Consider the following 22,373-nt stretch of genomic DNA (forward strand, 5'->3'; position numbering starts at 1 on the left):
TAACAATCCAATGCCCTAATGCAATTCCACTTAATACATCAAACCCAGTAGACACGTGATGCATAGGACCCAAAGGCCCTACAATATATGTCTAAAAATGAGTCGTCTGAATTAAGATTATCAATAAATACAGTCCAGCTGAGGGACTATTACTATTCTGTGAATTAAGGACACGCTAGCATGACGTAGCAGGTTCATGAGTTTCTGTCCTACACGCATGAGCAAATGGAAGCACATCCCAGGCAAAAAGCGATAAACAAGACATACTGAGGTCCGTAAATCCTTAACACAAATGACAAAATGGGCCTGCGGACCACTCCTTGACACATTTGATAAATATTGACTCAAGTGAAATACTATCGACTCGACGTTCATCCGCAGTGCAAGTTTCGCGGGTCTACACCACGTGTAAATATTGTCTTAGACGAATGCAGATTGGTACTAGTAGAAATATTGGGTATGTCTTGTTGGGGGCTCGCACAAGATACACAATCCTTGACATTGTGTGAACTGAGTAGCCGGAACCCTTCAAAGCTTGCAAATGACACTTAAGAAACGCGTTACGATCTGCAAAAGTTGATCAATGTAGAAACGTCTTATGTACTTTTATGCAGCAAATTGTCTGGATTCGACACCCTCAATGCTGAGAACCCTAGGCACCACATTTATGAGCTGCTGCCCTTTTGCAGACGCCACTGGTCCCTTAAAACAAGCACTAACGGGCTCAGAGACAGTTTGTTCCCCAGGGTCATAACCACCGTAAACAAGTGTACAAAACTGTGAAAAAAATATACATCTTAAGTATTCATGTTTTATTTCTCAACTCTATTTTTGAAAATTTGTTGTAAACAATGGTCACTACATTTTTATAAATTACAGTAAACACAATTCTTTTTCTGATGCAGAGAAATCTGCCAAACTTCCAAACATGCTAAACGAGGAATTCGCCAGAATGCTGAATGCATCATTGCTAACCCTTGAGCAGACCTGCGCTTTTTACGATTAAAGAGCCTTATATCTCAAATGGAGAATGCTAGGAGATGAAGGAAAGATTGTTGATAAAAGCTGAAAGAAATCACATCACCAACAGTACATCGCTTCCCAGGCAGAAAATTGAAGCCCCCGTCAGAACTTGTTAACTTGGTCCATCCATTCACTCTCACCCTTTACCCTTTGGCAAACCCTTTACCCACCTCAGGGAACTAGTAGATGGAAGAAATCAATTCCCTGACGCTCTCCATGCATTGTTAAGTGTTGATTTAGGAGAACTAGTAAAAGCACACACAAAGCTGAGCCCATCTGCTATTCAGTAAGGTTTTGGGAGGTTAGAGAGCAGGCTTCTCCTGTAAAACTGTCCGCGAGCTTTATGCCGAGCCGCTTCGACAGAGGGTCAGGGCCACAAGTGTGCGAGGATGATGGAGACGATGATGGCCGATGATGCGAGAATGATAAAACTCAAGGCTGTGCCGTCCATATGCCCAACAGTTAGGGGGGGTGAGGTCCACAGGTTTTGCATATGAGACTATAAACATATGGAGGATAGAAGAGAGGCCCTATAGCAAAGCTGTTATGTGGGGAACTCATTCAATGCATTACTGAAGCGAGCTGAAGAGGATTGCCTCTTTGGAGAAGACCGTAACTCATGGCGGTAGGCACTGACAAAGGATTTTTGTAAACCTAATGTTATGCTTAAGCTACTTAAATAAATGGCTATCTAGCATTGCATATTGAATTTTTGTAAGACAATTAAATTTAAATTCAATGTTTCCTAATAACTCATGATTACTAGCACATCTATCACATATGTATGTTTTTACGATATAATGTATGTTATCCAGTTAAACATTTCAATGTTAATCGAACTTAAAATAACAGTGTGTAATATTTGACCTCTAGATGTCACTGTATTGCAGGTATGTCTCAAGTCTGGCCCCAGGTCCAATTACAGCCCATGATCACATTTTTTATTTTATGTGGCCTGCCAGTAATGTTGACCGGAACATAAAAAAAAATTGCCCTTAAGCCACCTTGCTCTTGGTTTTCTGTGAAAATTTTAAACCACCCCATTTCAGACACAGCGACTGCAAATAAAAAAAGAAAGTTGACTGTGAGGGCCGCCGCTTCCAGGACAAGTGAAAATTGGAGTAGTTTTTCACTTAAATCTGAAACAGCTATGTCTGCCTGATTTGCCAAGAGACTGTGGCTGTTTTGAAAAATTATAATATCAAAAGGCACTGCCTGTCCAAACCTGCTGACTACAAACGACTAACTTAAACAGCTAACTTGGAACAAATGCTGTTAAAAGGTGAAGCAACCAAGAGCTGTTTTAATGGCATAGGAACGCTTTTTCACAAAACCCTGCATGTCAAATGAAAATACTACAAAGGTGAGCTTCAAAAGGTGAGCTTCAAAAGGTGAGCTACAAGGTCGCGAATTTGATCGCAAAGTAGTGCAAACCTTTTACAGAGGGTGAATTCATAAAAGTCTGTTCAAAAAATGCTAGGCTGAATATTCGGCCCTTACAGATTTTCAATTTACCAAATCTGGCCTGCTTTCTGAAAGTTTGGAAACCCTTGGTGTAGTATAACAAAAACAAATGCTACAAAACGCAAAGAAGAATACAAACTACAGACAGAATGACCAAACAGGCACATTTTATTTGCCAAGCCTTGTCCGTCTTATCCAGCATGCAAACTTATCATTTTTTGCTCTTTGAGCACCCATAGCATCAAGATAGTGTACAACTTTTATTTTTATTGGATTTTCCCAGATTTTTCGGTCATTAGGTAACCAAGCCCCCCAATTCCAACCCCTAATGCCGAACACCAAGTAATAAGGCAATGGATATCAATGTCACAAGACTTAGATATAACTCAGACGAGGCTCAAACCAGCGACCATTCAGTCTTGAGGCGGGCGTGCTACCCCTAGCCACCGAGCTGGTAAACAATTATGCCAGCTCCTGCTAAGTTACGCTTATAATATGTAAAACAATACTGATTTCTTGATCTACAAGTATTTTGAAAAAAAATATGATATTTCATGTATTTTTGCTTGTTATCAAAAAATTGAAAAAATTTGAATTATTATTCAAATCAATATTGTGGGGTTTTCTGAATGAATTAAGTTTGTTAACCATAGGAGGTGGTGAATAATACAAAATGTCCCTTTAAAAGTAAGAATAACCAGATAGTTTCACTTTTTAAATTTAGACTCGGTAATTGACTTTTGTTTCGCCAATAGGAGGCATTTGTAGGTCATGTGGACATTGGTTTAGGGAACAGTAAATGTTGTCTTCTAAATTCAGCTTAATTATTTGGAATACAAAAAAATAAAAATGTGCTTGTTACTAATACTATGTATACAATGAATACTTCTAGTACAACACATTTCATATCTTGCGTTAAAAATACACTTATTTAAATCACTTGTATTTGAATCAGTGTTATCAAAGTTAAAGTTTGAGTTCAGAGTACAAAAAGCTTTAAAACTTTAAAGCTGCTTTATGCTGAAGTTCAATTTGAGGGCTTAAACTTTGACAGCCTTGGAAAATACTGTTGCAGTCAGTTTTTCAATTCGACCTACATCTTATCTTTAGCTCTTGACTTCAAACTTTCAAACTTTGCACTAATTTCAATATTTTAGCAAAATCTATGTTAATGACTTTAAATGCCTTCTATTTAACCTAGAGAAAAAACTGCAATGGAAGAGATCAAATAATTCTTTTTTGGTGTGGAGGCATAGCGGAATGGCATGGATCTGAAATGCCAGCCATTGTTCTGCATGAGTGATAGATGGTTTCGGTTTTCAAGCCAGGCTTGCTTGCACGGGTGTGGATAAGAGGAAACGAAGGAAGGGTGGAGAGGGGTGTTAGGCTAGGGTTGTTGCCATTTGCCTGCAGGCTTGTGGGTGGTTATGTTGGTTTACTGCCTGTCAGCACTGATCTTTATTAAACTCTTGGGACAAACGGAGTCAGATGCCGTGGCCTTATTATGGAAAGGAGGTTGGATGACCGCTGTGGGGGAGAGGCAAACCTGCCTCTGTGAAATAAACCCTGCACAGCCCTCAGAGACCCAAGTTTGTCGCAGTCTTTGATAGAAACCGAGGCAGAGCAGATCACCTGGATGTGTCTCTGCTGGGTTTATGGAATGTCATTATACACACTGCATTCCCACAGGCTATGGAAAACAATTTCAACCTCTTGGGAATGATTGGAAAGGAAGATGGACTTTTAAAAAGAAAAAATCACAGTCTTCAAAATCAAACTCTTTTTCATGAAACAAATACAGTCAAAATGTCCTTTTTAAACTAGATGTTACCCTGATTTGGAGTGACTTCAATCACAAGGTCATAACCATTTTCAAAGCACAACTTCCCGCAGTGACTGGAGGGCACGCTTCATTGAGGCTCCAAAAAAAATTCATTCCAGCAGAGGCCATTTTCCTTAGTTGCCCACGGTGGCAGAGAGAGAAATGAAGAAAAATTGTAGCGATATGCATACGGAATATAAAAAATATATAAATAGTGCACCCTGCAGATATTTGTGCAGTCTTGCCCTGTGCGTGATTTGTTTTGTGAATCCGCATAACACTGTGGCCAGTTTGTGAGTTCACAAGTCTACTTTGAGTAGCATTCTTAGATTAATTAAATCAAAAACTGCTAATCGCTAAAGCCGTTTTAACCACTGACATTTTCTTCATTTCGTTACATGACATCTCCAGTTACATTTGAGAGGCAATTATTGGGAATAAGGTTGTCCTCGTCAAAGATTTATTTACACTGTCAAAAATAAATCCATCTCCCTATGGATGGGAGTGTTATTTATTATTATCTTTCTTTTACTAGATATTTGACACATTTTATAATGTATGAAACGTATGAACCTTTTTGAAGTCATTCCCTTTATCTTTACTCCATGTTAAAATCATTATTGAACCTATTTTACTACATGTTAAACCAGTTTTGTAAAATTGAAAAACAATTACAAATACCATATTTTCCAGACTATGAATTTGAAAACAAATAACAAAAACATATGTTCCATTGGACACTTTTGCTTTTTTGATGTATTAATTTACTTACTTTACTACATTTCTAATCCCCAAAAAACATTTTAGTAATAATAATGTTTAAATTAATGCATTTTCCAGACTATAAAGAGTACCTCAAAATTCAAATTTTTTTCAGAAATCCCAAAGTGTACCTATACTATTAAATAAGCAGGTAATTCATTTTTAAAGCCTCTATTCCAGGCATGTCCAACGAACGGCCTTAGGGCCAGTTACAGCCCGTGATCAATTTTTTACTGGCCCGCGGCCTTTGTCATAAGATTACTTATATGCGTCCGACAAGGAGTGTTGACCGCAGTACTAGATACATTTACACAAACAAAAATCACCATTTCACTAGATGATGGCAGTAACATTTTGGCCACTTAGCCCTTGGAATTTCCGACATCGTGACTGTAAATGAAAAAAGGAAAGTTCACTTTGAGAGCTGCTGTTTTTAGGATAAGCGGAAATTTGAGTATTTTGTACAGAAAACAACTGCGTCTGCTTGATTTGCCAACAGACTGTTGAATAAGACTAAACTATCAAAGGGACTGCCAGACAAAACATTCTTCCCCAAAAAGCTATCTTGAAACAAACGCTGTGGCAAGGTGAAGCACCGAGAAGCTGTTTTAACAACACATCAGCGCTTTTTCACAAAACCATGCAAGTTAAATGAAAACGTTACAAAGGCGGGCTACGAGGTCACGACACTGATCGCCAAACACTGCAAACCTGTTCAAAGAATGCCAGGCTGAGTAGTCAGCAGTCGCAGACTTTTCATCTTAGCAAATCGGGCCCGTTCTCTGAAAAGTTTGGACATCCCTGCTTTAATCTTTTACCATTTGGAAGAGAGCAAGTATTCAGTTAAGTAACTGGGTTGTTTATTTAAATAATCAGTAAAGTAACTTCACTACTTTTTCAAGGTAAAAGTGGAAACCTTATTTAAATCCAGACCCATATCGGTGTAATTTCTTCGTTTTGGGCTTATCAAGCCCTAAAATGACAAGATTTAAAAGCCTCTTTGTTGACTCGTCCTAGACACTGTTGACCCACACCACACATGAGGCACAATAGGAACTGAACTGGCAAGAGATTCCAGCTGATCTGCGGTCCTCAGAAGGACGTGCACAGCTGGTGGCCTTACCCTAGGTGGGTCAGAAAGTGTTTTGGCCAGATTACATCGCCAGGATAAAGGAAACACATCCAGCAGTGAAATCCCTCGACCCGCTATATCCCCGTTTCTGACGTGCTCTCAAAAACTGCGCCGAGATCCCCCCAAGGAAAGCAACAAAGCTAGAAACGCCGACACTGATTAGATATCAGGTGAAGTTTTTAGTGGCACAGCAATTCTGCGGGATACACACCATTAAATTTAACCACTGCCTGCTTGGAGGCACACAACACAATGACCCAGGATGTCACACTAGCGTGCTACCCTGCAAACTGTGAGAACGCCTTTAGTGAAACACAAAGCAGGATGGCTCCGCAAATCACTTCAAACACATTCTGGTGCCTCAATTATGACTCGGCTAAACTGCACAAATCAGAAAGAAAACGGAATAAACACCCATGTAAGGCTATTCATTTATTATGAGTGTTTGTTTAAATCAGGCATAAGTACATCCCAAATATAATGCTATTAAAGTATTTTCCAGACTATATCTTGCTCCAGATTCTAAGGTGCACAAGAAAAAGCATATTTAAGAAAAAAAAGAATAAAAAAGAAAACATCTAAATTTCTTAAATAACTTGAAAGCAATAAAGAATGTAGTTGTGTGTTTGTACTGTTAGACACCTGCAAAGATACCTGCAAAGAATATTGCATAGAATGCCACAGTTGTTTGTTTTTTCATCATATGTTTCTTCATATGTCAAAAAAATACGTGACTTTCAGGGTCATTTCTTTCAAAAAAATATTTGTTTTTTAAATAAATGCAAATAAAATTCTCTCTCCAGTGACATAGCTGTCAACCCCCACTGCTCCATGCCCGTACAAACTGTCGTGTTTTCCCTTACAAAATACAAAATAATCTTACACCAATTTTTTTTTTTCGGAATGATGCATGATGGGAAATCCCCTGGCGGCAGACGCATGCGCACAGTAGCATCAAACTGCTAGCTCCGTTTGCAACGAAAAAAACGATACCAAGATAGAGGCTACCGCGGCGAACTCGTTAGACTTGATTGATTTACCGTTTCGTGATAGTCGGTGTTTCCCGGATGGTACCCATAATTGACAAATTTGCGTTTTTCCGTACAGACTTTCTTGTAAGTCGTTCACGTCTTAAAATGCATAATAAACGTACTTTGTACGCCAAAAACGCACAGGTTGACAGGTATGCAGTGAATAGAAAGCCGTAAATTTGCAAAAGAATTAACGCTTTAATTTGTGTAGCGTGGTGAATTGGTTCAGGTATAAACCAACTAAATTGTTAATATAAATCAGTTAACACATGAAAATCATTTTTCTGACCATTGTATGTGAATACATGTGTTATGTTAAGAAAGGATCTCTTGTCATCCGTGATTGTAATATGTAAGTTGGCTGAATGATAAAGCATAATAATGAAGACAAAGCTAAATCTCTTTAGTCTATTTACGGGTCCTGAATCTTAAATGGCCAGTAGAATAAAGTCAATAATGGTATTGACTACTATCAAAATTACAGACGCCATTGAAAGTGTCTTCACTTGTATTGGTACTATCCCATTCCTATATATTTATATTTTTATATATATATATATATTTATCAAGTACCGTCACCCTAAATTCTAGTTTTTTAATGAGATCCCAACAACTATTAATGACGCGTTCCTAAAGCCGTCAAATTCAACGTACACAAATGGCAACATTCAACCTGATTATCTATATCACTTCAAGCACTTGAGAAAGATAGGCTTCCAAAATCCATCCAGCGTGCTAACAAACAATAAGTGGTACTAACAAAGACAACCCAAAAAATCAAGCATAGCGGGGCTAATACCTACAGCAGTAACAGCATGTCCCAGTCAGGTAACTTCTCAGACAGAACAGGAGATCACGCTATTTGGTGTAGAGCGTGAGATGTTTGCGTGAGTATTCCCTTAAATGAGCAAGCCCATGTGAGAGCTTCAGGCATCTGTTCCCCAGCGGACCTTACGGAGACAGATGTCGGACTCTACCCCTCCCTGTCTTGATTTAGGCCTCTCTTCCCTTTGACCGTTGAGTAAGAACTGCTGACTAAAAATGCAAATCAGTCCTTAGCCTTTCGTGACACTTCCAACACATGACAAAACCACCTGTCCAACAAAGGCATGCTTGTGGGTTCTTCAAAGCCTTTCTGGTGTGTTCATATGTTATGCTGCATTTTCTATCAACATATTTGTATGTAATCGTCTGTCAAGTAATCACTACTATCATTGGTTATAACGCAGCCAACAAGGAGATATATTGTTTCCTCAATCTCAAAAGACCCTCCGGTAATGCTAACTTCAAGCATTCAACAAAGGTTCTCTTTTGCCTCCCTCCAACTCACTTTTCCAGCACTCAAACTAGATGTTGCTGGCCCTTTGTGTTAGTTTTTTCTAGTTACTCTTGCTCACCTTCTTCATCTCTTTATCTTACATATTGATAAATATAAACTAGTTATTAGCCTAATATTAACCTCTTTGGAAACATTGATGATATTTTAAACACATTTCACAACTTATTTTGGCCTATGAGGTGAGGTGATGAATGACAATTCGAGCAATTCTTTGGAATATTTGAGTGAATTTGGTTTCTAAATGTCATGAACAGAAACGCCAGCGTTTCGCATGAATTTCTGATTTATTTTTTTTCCCTTCAAAAAACGTTTGTATGACAATCAGATGCCTTTATGTTAGGACTGGGAGTTGCTCCAAAACGTTAGCTATAAGTGTGGTACATGGGACAATGTTAAAAATGCATCTAGCTAATTTTTTGAGCAATTAATGGGCATTTGAAAGAGATTTGACAACAAATTTGTGTTGACTTGCGTAAATTTTCAAATACAGAACATTTCAAGCTTCGTTAGAAAAAAAAATGCACTTCCATTTAAATCAATCAGATGTTTAAAATAACAACATTGTTTTTTGTTTTATTTATTTAGAACTGTGACATCAGTGTTTTTGTTTCCACTGAATGGTTCTGTTGTTAAAAGTTACATGTAAACTCTAACTGACGACCCAGTTTTGAACCTCGCCAACCAGCTCTTCTCTTCAAGACAAAAAATCCGCATAGTCCCCCAAAGACTGAGTTCCAATCATCCTCTTAAGCATCAGAAATAAAGCTTTTATTTGTGTTGGCTAAATAATGTTGGGCTTGGATCCCTGACTTTGTCTATGCAGATTGCCAATCCACCAGAAAGGGCGTACTTGTAACTGACCTTACAGTAAAAGTGTCATTGTATCTCCCCAAAAATTGACTGGACGAAGCGTTAGTGCACACGAGTGTGCTGTCCCCCGTCTATTTTTTTCCACCACGCCTATCCATCACGCTGGCTTTTCGCCACTTGGCCAGTTAATTACGCTTTCCTGTTCACTCGCGCACATAAAGAAAACAAGCCCCTTCCACACTGTTTGGACAGACTTCCATTCTTCCTCACCCCCCTGTCTCGACCTCTTCTGCTGCCCTCGGCAGGATTTACTGTTCCTTTCATAGACTTTAAAAAGGGACATCTCGCCACTTAAATGACATCTGGGCTTGCAAAAAGTAACATTATAAATTTTTAAAAATAAATTTTATCTCATTTCATGCAAGCTGGATGCAAATGGTTTTGATTTTTAAAGTCAACTATGGCGGTGGGATGTGAGGCACACTTTTAGAAAAAATAAAAAATCTCAAAACACATCGTTCATTAAAAATGTTTAAAATTGTATTCCCGGCGCCAAAATCATTTTTATTTTTTTTAAAGCTTAAATTATCACCAACCTGTTTGCAGATGAGAGCTACTTGATTTTGTTGTTTAGCACAAAAAGCTACCAGCATTTCTATAATAACAATTTATCATGTTATTACTGAATTGTTAGTATATTACTACTGTTTTATGTTATTATTAGGAGTAAGGATAAAAAAGGCCCAATCAACCAGCAAAACCTCTGCCTTGTGCAAAGAGCACGGAGTTATTTACCTTTACAAATGATTGGCTTATTTCAAAATAAACTTTAGAACAGTTGATCGTGTATTTAAAGGCATAGATCGTGTCAATGATTTCTTATGCCAGTTAGGATGTCCCAATGACCCATCACTGGTGAGCTTCTCAGTTGTTTTAGGGGCTACGTATTGCCCTCCTTCACTAGGTGTACACAAAAATTACCAGGCTAGAAAAATAGCAATAAAATATAAAATACTTTAAAAATACCATATCTTACAGACTATAAGTCACTCCAGAGTATAAGTCGCACCAACCAAAGATGCATAACTAAGAAGGAAAAAACAAATATAAGTGGCCCCTGGAGTATAGGTCAGATTTTGGGGGCATTTTTATTTGATAAATTCGAACTTAAAAAACATGCATACCATCTTGAAAGGCAGTTCAAAAAATAAAAAAAGAGGACAACAAGCTGAATAAGTGTTTATTAACGTTACATGATTGACATGCCTGATAATGTCAGTAATGACGTATCACATTGAGCGTTATTTAGCTTGCATAAAGAACATGTACAAAACTGTCAGTTTTAATCCAGTTCACTAAATCAAATTAAATTGACATCCTTTGTGTCACTTTTACCGGTAAACAACTTTCCTAACTCCAGAGGTAGACGATAAGCCGCTTTCTCCTTCTGCTTATCCATTGCTAACGTCGCTAACTTGAAACTTTCTTTCGATTGCACAATTACCATTTTGGGGTGCATATTTCATTAATTGCAGCTTGTAATGTGCAGAGTATGAGTTTCCTTTTGGTGCAATTTTTCAGCTCTTCTCCGCAAGGTTAAAATTATCATTACAGATCGAGAGCTCTCTCTTGCGGTCTAGTGTGAAAACAACATGTGAAATGATATAATGTAGCAGTCTTAAAACATTAAAACTCAAGGACAAAATAATGTGCTTAACGCAAGTAACACCTGGAGTAAAATCCATCACCAACAACACAACCCATCCAGCACACTGTCTTTTCAGCCTCCTGCCTTCTACGAAAAGACACCGAATACTCTGCTCCCGCACTACTGGACTCACAAACAGCTTTTGACGCCGGGCGTTGAGATAACTTAACTCTCTCCACTCCCGGTAAGAAGACAAATAAACACTCATGACAGCACAGCAACTTGCACACCTGCTGATTGTATTATTTCTTTTTATCTATCTTATCGTTATCTTTTTAACTTTTACATTTTTATCGTTATTTATATCAATGTCAATATTTGCTGCTTTGAACATTTTATTGTATGCCGTGTCTTATATGTCCGTTGTTTTTACTTCAGTGTGAGCTGAAATGATACTTGCACTTTTATCGAGTATTATTTTCGGTCAAGGCTGTTTCCGTGCATTTGTACTTCATTGTTGTCAATTGTTGTCTGCACACGGGAGAGTGGGAAATGGAATTTCGGTTCTTTGTATGTCAAGTAAATTTGAGAAATAGACAAATAAAATTGGCTTTGACTTTGAGAATAAGTAGCACTCCAAGCCAAACAATGAACAAAACTTATTGTCCGGAAAATCCGGTACTTAAAATGACCAAAACATATCTGCCAGCGCAACACAAAATTGTGTACTCAAACAGATTACTGTTTGTTCTTCTTAAAAAAAGAAAATGATTAAAATAAGCAAAAATGTGCGCCACATTTTTACTTAATGTAATTTACGTTATTATTTTTGCTGGGCAATCGTTAACAGCTTCATCGAACAAAATGCATTTTTAAATACATTCCCCCTTGGGCACACAATTAGTTTGTAAAAAGAAATCAAATAATAATCTGCTGCTACCTACTCACATGGATGAATGTTACAGTTACTCGGCTGATCACGGGTTGAAGGTCAAGATACTGAATAATGGCATGCTTTTTTGCAAATTGGGCAGTTTCCTGCGGCACAAAAGACAAAGTCTCATAGGTGTGCCCAAACACACTGGTTAAAAAACCCTGATCAACTATGGCAATGAAATAGTTAATAATCAAAACGTGCATTGTATGTTCCTCGCAATCTGGAAAATCCTCCGAGGCAGTTTCCAAAGTAAACCAGTATTCCGTATTCCAAACCATCCGATGGCGCTCGTTGAAAGGCTTATTTGAGATGAAGCGGCCACTTTAAAACACTCACCGCAAAGTACGGAAAGCCGACTTGAGAGTTTCTGCCAAAGCGGTGCTTGAAATTCCCTTCAGTGATGACAACCACCTGCCTTTCTCTCCTCTTCTCTACTGTCACAGCACAGGGAGCAAGGGGATGGAGTTTATTTTGGAAGGGGGTGGTCTGTTTCACAGAGGGATCACTCCCACTTTTTTACTGCTTATTTAGAAAGAAAACAAACATCTTCTCAACCATTCAGCAAAAAAAAGAAAAAAAAGAAGTTGAGAAGTTGATAAAAAGACATCAAAGTTCTATCCTATTATTGAAATAAAATATTTTTCGAGATGAATGACTGGATATGTTGGATGGGCTAAACTCAACCCAATTCTAGACTGCTTTTGGATTAAATCAAGTCCATGACACACTAGTCCAGATTTAGCCCAAAATATAACATTCAAGAGACTTGAAGAGAAAGTGTGTAATATTTGACCACTATTTGATGATACTGCTGTATTGTAGTTAAGTAAATAGTTTAATGTGTGTTAAAATAAAGAGTCAGGACCAGAACATGAGGTGGACCCAGATGCGTAACGTTACTCACAAGTTTATTAAAATATAGTCAGCGATCCGGTGCTTGCTGGACGCGGGAAGCAAACCACTCACGGGATTGGAGCGTGTTTTGAATGCAGAAGTGGATCTTCCAGAGTGGGAAATCGTAGCGTAGTTAGACGGAAAACAGGTCGTTAGCCGAGACGGGAGATCAGCACGTGGTCAGGGTCAAAAAACGGGTCGTTAGCCGGGACAGGAGATCAAAACGTGGTCGGGGTCGAAAAACGGGTCGTAGCAGGAGACAATTGGGGGAATCAGGAACGGACGAGTGGAAAACGGGTGACTAAACGGGGCCGGCGGGAGTCAGAGTCAAACATGCTTGCCTTGTGAAAAGGTTTGCTGACGGACTAATAACAGGCGAGTGAAAGGACTGAAGTAACCAGCAGCAGCTGGCGCCAAACGTTCGGGCATAGGTGAGTGTAATGAGTAATCATAACAATAAGAATTGATTGATTGATTGATTGATTGATTGATTGATTGATTTGTTTCCGTGCTGTGATATAAAGAGGGGATGATAGGTATTAGCACTGCACTATTACCTGAAATCTTATCGATATTGCGTTGTGACGTAGTGCAATTGTGTGATGGCAAGACACTGCGTGTTCAGTTCCGTGTTTGTGTTTTTCCCCTTTGTTATTTCAGTGAAAGAGTGTTTTGCCAACCGGAATTTTCACATTTCAGGTTTTAACGGCACCGGCCGATCAGTGGCAAGTTTCAATGGCAAAGTTTGCAAGCAGAACACTATGCCACACACCCACCTTGAGCCTCATGTCAGCATAGCGCAACCCTAACAGAGCTTCCCAGAAGAGGGCGCTGTTTTCTTAACATTATAGGATGTCAGTAGGTCTCAAAAAACACATTTTTTTTTCTCCAAAATCGTGCAGTTCTAATAAGCAGATAGTTATTCAGTTTTTACTGTCGCACATCTACAAAGAAGTTTGCTGAGGATGGCAGAGCTGTTCGTTATTTTGTCTGTTATTATTGCGTACAGTATTTCATTATTCTGGCTCACTGTTCGTTGTTTTGACTATTATTTCCCACTGTAGTTCATTATTTTGATTACAATGCGCTATTGACATAATTGTTACTATCAGCCATTTGTTGTTGCTATTCTTTGATACCCGCAGCCCCTAGGGATGGTCTGTTTCTTTAATCTTGAAGATTTAATAATAAGAAAGGGCTCAGTGAGGTTTTTAAGAACAGGTGGGATTTTTTCATCTGAATGTTTCTGTCCCTGTCCCCTTTGTAAGTTCAAAGTCCATTGATGCCTTTCCTACTTATTTTGAGTGTTTACAAAACTTTAAACTTATCATTTGCGTCGTGTAACTGAAAACAATTTCTAAAAGCATGAGGAAGAATACAAACTACGGCGATTCAGAGTGAGTGACCGAATTGCAACATTTTTTTTCTTTTGCCCAACCTTTCGTGAGGGTTTTGTTGTTTGGGTACCATAGCAGATAAATGGCGGTCAATTACATCAGCCCGGGTTTAACAACCTACTATTATTCAAAAAGAAAAACATTTATGTGATTGCGAATGTATTGTCGGTCATTATTTGAATATATATTATTTTTATTTTTATCAAATCAATTGTTGTTTAACCACAAGGAGGCCTTAAATAATATGCACTCTCCCTCAAAGACTGTGTGAAAAAGCAATGAAGTTCCTCTAAAGGTTGTCTCAGCCTCCCAATAATACTGTAAATCTGCTGTATGTCTCTTTCATCAATCTGTCAGTTTAAGATTAACATGTCAAGCTGCTTAGGAAAAACACTTTGAATCTATAGACTCTGGTTAAGTGCTTGCTGTTTTTATTTTACAATGTATTTTCGCAGAAACAGCACATAGCCACAGCCGTGGTTACAAAAAACACAGTGGTTGAAAAGTGATGACGGTGTGAAATGTTGAATATCTTTCATTCACGCTACACTTTACGGAGAGAACCTTGGCAAGCAGCCAAATTGAGAAGGGTTGGCAATATCCGATATCGTTCCAGACTTTGAAACCCTTCTTTCAAAATTGAAGGGTTGACTGTTTTGATTGACATTTTGAGGACGATATTATGTTTGCTAGTTCTTTATCAAACTTTAAGTATACCAGCTACGATGATGTCCATTTACTCCATCCACAAATCTGTTGTTAACACAGAACATGTTTGAGAAATACACAACAATAGATTGAAATGTGTTTGCGTTTTTGTTTGCATAGGCTCAAACCAAAATGTCAACAATTTTAGCATCAAGCCGATTTTAACCGTTTTAAAATCTTGGAAGGTTTTTCTCATAAGTTTTTACTTTGATAGACCTTCAAAATAAGGAAAGAATATATCAATAGATTTTGAAAGAATAACAGGAGGGGACTCAAACTTCTGATAAAAAATTACAACATGCTCTGAAATATTCTAGGTTGCAAAAGCAGAACTGCCCTAAAGGGTGAGAATATCAAAGATCACCAATGTTATTTTCCTACAGTGTGACAATAAAGTAAAAAAGTGCATAATAGTCTAACTATCAAACAGCAGTGAGGTATACAGTAACTTTTGCCTGGAAGTAAGAATACAAAAAGACTAACTTGGAATCTGCACTCAGTCATAATTAACTAGTTAATATCAAATGTGCTTCAATGTTAGACAACACTGACCTGAAGTTCTTGGTAGCAACACAAAATAGCGGTTTACTCTGCTTTTTCTATGACAAGGTGAGCTGTGCAAACACGCCACTCGCAGTCATTATCTCACTGAGTGACATGCTTTGTGAGTGTCAAAGCTGCTGCTTGTCCACGAGGACAAAGGAAAAGCAGAGTTGCAAAAGAGACAATCAATCTGGTGCATTGCTAGGGCAATATGAATTCACTATGAAAGACGCCCATGTTCGAGAATACCAGCTCATTTATTTTACTTATGAATGCAATTTAATGATACAGGTTTAGCTTTAGTCCAGGTGTATGAAGTGAGAGTGATGTAAAACTGTAACAATTACCTCCTGGTAAGAATAGAAGAGGAAATTACATACATTGATAACGCTAACCAGATCTAATTTCTTGCTAAATGAGCTGTCTAGACACATTCAATAGAATCTCAGAAGATAGGGAAGTAGGTTGTGTGCGCTAATATATAGTAAATCGAATTTCTTATTCAGCTTTTCACCATATGCAAGACGTTTAAGTGTTCTGCTGAATACACCATTTGTTAATTTTTGTTTTGTAGGAGCAGTTAGATCCTGCTGTAGCACATATGTCAAAGTATTCTTGATTTAAAAAAAAAATGGAAAATTAAAAATGAATGCACACAACACACAGCAAAAATAATTTTAATTAGTGAGAACATATTTAGCTTTAGTGGTTAGTATCTGTATTGCCATTGCCATAGGTTGCTTGCAGCAACTAGCAACAACTAGCTTTGCTTAAGAATTTTGACATCCCAGACTCTGTCACTCACTGTATTAGCATTCATAAATAGTATTAATAACTAGCACTGAGATCTAGCATTGCTCAAACAATCTAGCATTGCTCAAACAAAATGTTATAAAGTGGAAAATCAACTGCAAGGAAATCCATCAATTATCCGCTTAACCTCAGTCGGGTCGCATGGGTGCTGGAGCCCATCCCAGCTGACTTTGGGCAGTAGGCATGGTACAACTCGAACTGGTTGCTAGCCAGTCGCATGGTCACAAGCTCGTTCACACCTAGGGACAATTTGGACCGGCCCCACCTGACATGCATGTTTATTTGGAAAGTGGGATGAAACCGGAGTGCCCCCGCAGACACCGAGAAAACATACAAACTCCACAAGGGAAGGCTGCAGTAGCTGGACTTGGACCCTCTGCACCGTGGGGCTATGCGCTAACCACCCAGCCGCCGTGCTGTGCAAGGAAATTAAAAAATATTTTTTTTTAATTATCATTTTACATTGGTATTGGGTTGTTGTCAGCCTGAACTAAGCACATATTTTGCTTAAGTAGTTAGCTGTTAGCCTTATTATTCTCTAGCATTGCTTTATGGGTCGCTAGCTGCAACAAGCACATTAGCAACTAGCATTAGCTGCTTGTTTCATTTTAGACATTCAATCAGTCCGTCCCTTGGCTTGTAGTCAATTTTTTTATTTGACCCTCAGTACATTTTGACTTTGACACCCCTACACTAAAGCATTTAGAACAGCGATGGGCTAACTACGGCCCATCGGGCATTTTAATCCGGCCTGCCAAACACAAATGTTAAAAATATAATAATAAAGTAGTGGTAAAAAAAAAAAGTACGACTAGTGAATACTTGTTGATTGGGTACCACTCTTGTCCGCAGTGACCCCAACAATCAAATAGCTTATTTGCATTTTTTTAAATAATTATGAGATATGTATTGCATTTAATGTATTAAAAAAAGAACTGACGTCGCAAGATGGTATCTTGAGTTTCAATGTATTAAATTGCTTTCATGAGTGTTCCCAAACCAATTTTATTGAATAGTTTATTTATAGGGGGAAAAAAATCAATCAATCAATAAATCAATCAAAAAACTTCACTTGTCTCAAAAGGGCAATTAAAAGGCACACTGAGTAGCATACAACACCCACCCACATACATACAAGAATCCAATGTTCAACCGTAAAGTGCTGAAGTCCTAAAGGCCATATAACAAATAAGACTGAATAATATGTCGTCACTGCTTTCCTAAAAAGAACATTTCTGTCATTTTTTTTCTTTTCGCCTGGATGGTATGTGCAAAAATGCAATAACTAAATAAATGAAACACACAAAGACGTCATTTAGAAACTGCCGTGACAATATGAAAAGAAATGGGCTTAAGTCATCTATTTACCCTGAGTATTGGAGATGTCTCACTTAGAGACTTACTTAGATTCTGAACACATCACCAAGGCATTTTTCATGACATATCAAGATGTTTTTGACTTCAAGCTTGTGTAAATTTATATGACAGGATGACACTTGTACAATGCATGTCATCAAAACTTTGCATGTCAAGCTAGTTAAGGGATGCAAAACAATGCTAACGTCTGTGCTTGTTGCGTGTCTGAGAGGTAAAAGGGTAACTAATGGAGGTTATCATCAAATGGAGCTTCAGAACTTCACCAGAACACAAATGAATGCTCTTGGTCGATGTCATAAGTTGAAATTTGCACTTTTTGTCTCCAGTTGAAGTTCAAAAGCCTGAGGTTTTTCCTCCTTTGAATTCTGTCGTATGGCCTCGAAGTCAGAATGCATTGTTTGGGGAAAACACAAACAAACAATAGCATTCTTCCGCAGGCGGCTGGCTCTTTTTCAAGACTTCATAAAAGGGCTAAAAGTAGTTCCGCTGTCTGACTCGTGGAATTTAAAAACTATGAGTTGAACTGAATCGTGACTCAGGCCAGAAGAGGAGATGGTTATCATTTTTAAACTGTCAATAATCAACCAATTGTGCAATGTGTACTGAGTCAGCCTATCTCTTCTGATTTACGGTAGTTCTATACTGTACATGGGAGAGATATATACTTTTTCACAGTCTTGTGCGCTTGTTTAGGGTGGTGATGGCCCTGGGGAATAAGTTGTCTCTGAGCCTGTTCTTTTGAGAAACCTTGATATGTTTATACTGATTAAAATGTTGGTTGGTTGGTTGGTTGGTTGGTTGGTTGGTTGGTTGGTTGGTTGGTTGGTTGGTTGGTTGGATTCCTTAACCACTAGGGTTGTAGGGGCACCATTTCTTATGGTGTGTCTTGGGCAAGTACAGCCTGGTGGTGCCCATCCCTTTCAAGGCCGACACACGTTTTCCAACCGGCCTCGAAGCGAGGACATTTTGCATACAAAGGCGAATGTTGGATCGTACAAATATATTTTCATTGTTTGACTGACCTAAGAAGAAGATCGCATAGTATGTCGGTATGTTATTTTGATTATGGTACCTCACTGGTGTTTGCTGTTTTGACTGCTATGCACTGTTTACATCATTGTCACGAACGGCAAATCATGTTGCCGTTCTTTGATTTTTACACCCTGTAGGGCGGATCTGCTTTTGTAAAGAAAGGGCTTAGGAAAGGGCTTTTTAAACGGGTTAGAATATTTAATCCGAGGTATGGGCTTTCTCCTGTTCTACTCACCAGTTCAAAATCAGTTGATGTCTTCTCTTCTCATTTTCAGTGTATACTAAAAGTAACAGACTTGTAGCATCTACCAAACAAACAGGTGAAAGAGGTGGTGGTAAGAGGAGTCTATACAACAACATAGAATAGATGTACACAGTTGTTTCTTTTTTATATATACACATGTAATTTTATTTTATTGTATTCTAGTTTTAAACATATTTTATCAACATTGTACACCAGGGTTAGAAAGGAAATGGCATTGCCACTTTTATGTTAATGGCAATCAAGACAATTTTTGAAACTTGGATTTTTAATAATGTTGTTTCTGCTGTGATATATCACAAGCTGGCATTGTCCTTCTGACTCGACAGCCTATGACTTTTTGGGCTATATTGATGAATCTCTGTATGTTTTATCTGTTGTGTGAGAGTAGACGTTTGGCCTTTCCACCTGCTCCCCCATCTGCAATTCATAACATGCCTGAGTCGCACTAAAGTTGTGGAATGGAACGATCTCTTTCATTTCAGGTGCAGATAATTCTGACAATCGGGATATATATTTCCTCAGACTTTTGTTGATTGTTGTACAAAAGCATCCCTCTTGGTGCTTTGTAAAAGCGATCAAAACAACACAGAGACGGGTCACGCCCCAAAACCTGTCTATTTTTTCCTGGCCGGGACTCGGGAGGGTCACTCACTGCCGGGCAGCTCGAGCCAATGTACATCAATGGCCACACTTTCCTGGCCTCCGTTTTCACCCATACCACTTCCTGTTTTGACAGGAAGTGGGTGATGATAACACGGCCGCACAAGCAAGCAGTCATTGCCAAAATGACGTCATTTGATTCAGCAACATAGCAGTTCACCTTTGTAGTGAGAGACCCTTCTTCTTTGATGCTTGGGATGTCTCCTGCAATGTTGTTTATGCCTCACATAAGCAGACAAAACTCTTGGTGGTGCTTCTCTATTTGATGCTATTGTGGGCTTGTTTTCATTATTTGTCAGGGAGAATGCAGTGCGTACATTTTTTGGGTTGTCTTCTTTTCCCCTGTTTTGAAAGGCAACCAACAGGGATCTGTTCTATTTCCATTGATGTTTTCATTCTATATCATGGATTTCTGTCAAAATGTGTGGGTTTTCATTCTGTTTTTATATTGTTTTATGACAGCAGATTTTAACATTGCGCTCCAAAAAGCTCTACCAATGAAAACTTTTTTTGCATGCTTATTTTTTTTTTTTAAATCTGCTGAGAGGTTCGTGCATATAAAAAATATTTTCAATTATAGTTATATCGGTAAGCAAACATACTTACTTGGAAAAACTCCTTGTTGTTAAAAAAAAACCTAACTACGGTACTAAAACTGGCAGGTAATAAATGTCATTGTCAACTTTATTTTCAAATATGTTATATGAACAACAAACAGCCCAAATGTAAAAAATCATAATATAACTATCTATCCATTTTTCGCACCGCTTATCCTCAGTAGGGTCGCGGGGCTGCTGGAGCCCACCCGATACCTCTTCAAACAGTGGGCAGGGGACACCCTGAACTGTTTGCCAACCATTTGCAACTCACCCGCTGAGTCACACCTGGGGAAAACATGCAAACTCTGCACAGGAATGCTGGTAACTGGACGATAAATAAGATGATATTAATCAGTGTCTGAAACTCATGATGAAAAGTTACTGGACACCAGGGCAGACCATTCTGAAAAGTTGCCTGCCCAGCCATAAAGTTGCCTGCCCCATTTTTCACAACTTGGAACACAATGGGGCGGCAGTAGCTCAGGGGGTAGAGCCCTCGTCTTGGGATCCCAGTTCGAATCCCGGCTTGTCTGTGTTACATGTCGAAGTGTCCTTGGGTAAGACACTGAACCCCTAATACCCCCAATAAGCAGGTTAGCGTCTTACATGGCTGCAATACAAGGCCGCTATTGGGAAATGTGAAGCACACCGTAAAGCGCTTTGGGAAGTCATTGACTTGAAAAGCGCTATAAAAATGCAGATCATTTCATTTCAATAAGACGACTAATCGCAAAAACAAAAAGAAAATTGTTGCAAAGTATTAAAGATTGATGATCAAAATATACAACAGAACAATACTTTAAGATTAGGTTTATTATAAATCTACTTATAACATTCATTCCATGTATAGGACATCGCTGTTTTCCATCTGCCATCAGTAGGTACCTGTATTTACTCATCTTCATTCATGTAATGTTTGCGTTGTGTCGTCTGCTACAAGCCATGTGAACTCCTCTTTCCGTTATGCTTTTAATGTACGTTTACGTTTTGTAGTGTCATAAATTTTGTTAGCTTGTTTTGAATATTTCTTATGGGGCTGAGCTTTTGGCTTGATTCCTAACCACTTATCCATTTTTCTTGTGTTCTCTGTGCATCTACTTTAGAAAATGATATGCTATTGCACGACCTTATAAGGCTCGGGAGAGTCCGGAAGCACGAAGTTATTCGATGCAGGCTTCTGATTGGCTGCCGAGTATGCAAATTGCCAAATGAACCGAAATTTCAAAACCGAACGCTGATTTCAAAATCGGAATAAAGCAAACGTTTAATTTGAAAAAAAAAAAGAAAAAAAAAAAGAATGACAAAAAATGAAAACGTTTTCGGCCACCCGGAGATATTTTGTACGTTTTACGCCTGACGTAAAAGATATACGCCCCGGGCGTCCGGGCACACATTATTTCAGACACTGATTGGAGTTAACAATCTGAGATGAATGAAATCCACAAAAACATCATCAGTGTAGTGTGATGGTTATTAAAAACAATATCATTCCATTTCATTTTTATTCAATTGACTGGTGGAGCCATCATACCAAAAACTAATCAAGGAACTAACTTCTATTACCAAGAACATAACCTTCCTCTTAGTAGTCACAAACACGAACACCAAGCCTCCCTGGCACACCAAGACGTTGCATCGTATATCAAGGCATCTTCATGCTGAGCTTCAAGGCTTCCTCTTGTGCCAGTCGAGCACAGTGACGCACAAAAGAAGCCCATAAACACAGACCACCAAAGCCACGAACGCACGAAAAAGAACCAAATGCTACATCTTGCCCACGCAAGCCTTGAATTGACATCTCTGGAGGAAGGGGGGGCCATACTTCAAAGGACTGCAACTATTGACTATTTTAGTAGTTGACTAGTCACCAACCATTGAAAGAATTAGCCAAAAAAATTGGATAATTATTAATTAGTGCTTAAGTTTACCATGAAGTTGATTTAGTTATGTGGCAAACGATGAACACAAAGGAAAACAAATAAAAATCCATCATCTATTGAACATACTGCAAATTCGTACAAAAACTAACTAAAAAAATGCCCTATCTTAAAGAAATTGGGCATAGTGTATGATCAGTATAGACACATCTCCATGAATAAACCTCTCTCCATTATTTA

The 22,373-nt window shown here is 38.5% G+C and overlaps 1 protein-coding gene across 1 annotated transcript in view; it reads right to left on the reverse strand.

Moving 5' to 3' along the window:
* Positions 1-22,373, reverse strand: part of kif26ab (kinesin family member 26Ab) — a 129,045-nt gene that overhangs the window by 74,943 nt on the left and 31,729 nt on the right. The gene's annotated exons all lie outside the window — the stretch shown is intronic.

Source organism: Urocampus carinirostris, chromosome 15 (assembly GCF_059441175.1).
Source record: "Urocampus carinirostris isolate Australia breed hairy pipefish chromosome 15, RoL_Ucar_1.0, whole genome shotgun sequence".
NCBI classification, from domain to species: Eukaryota; Metazoa; Chordata; class Actinopteri; order Syngnathiformes; family Syngnathidae; genus Urocampus; species Urocampus carinirostris.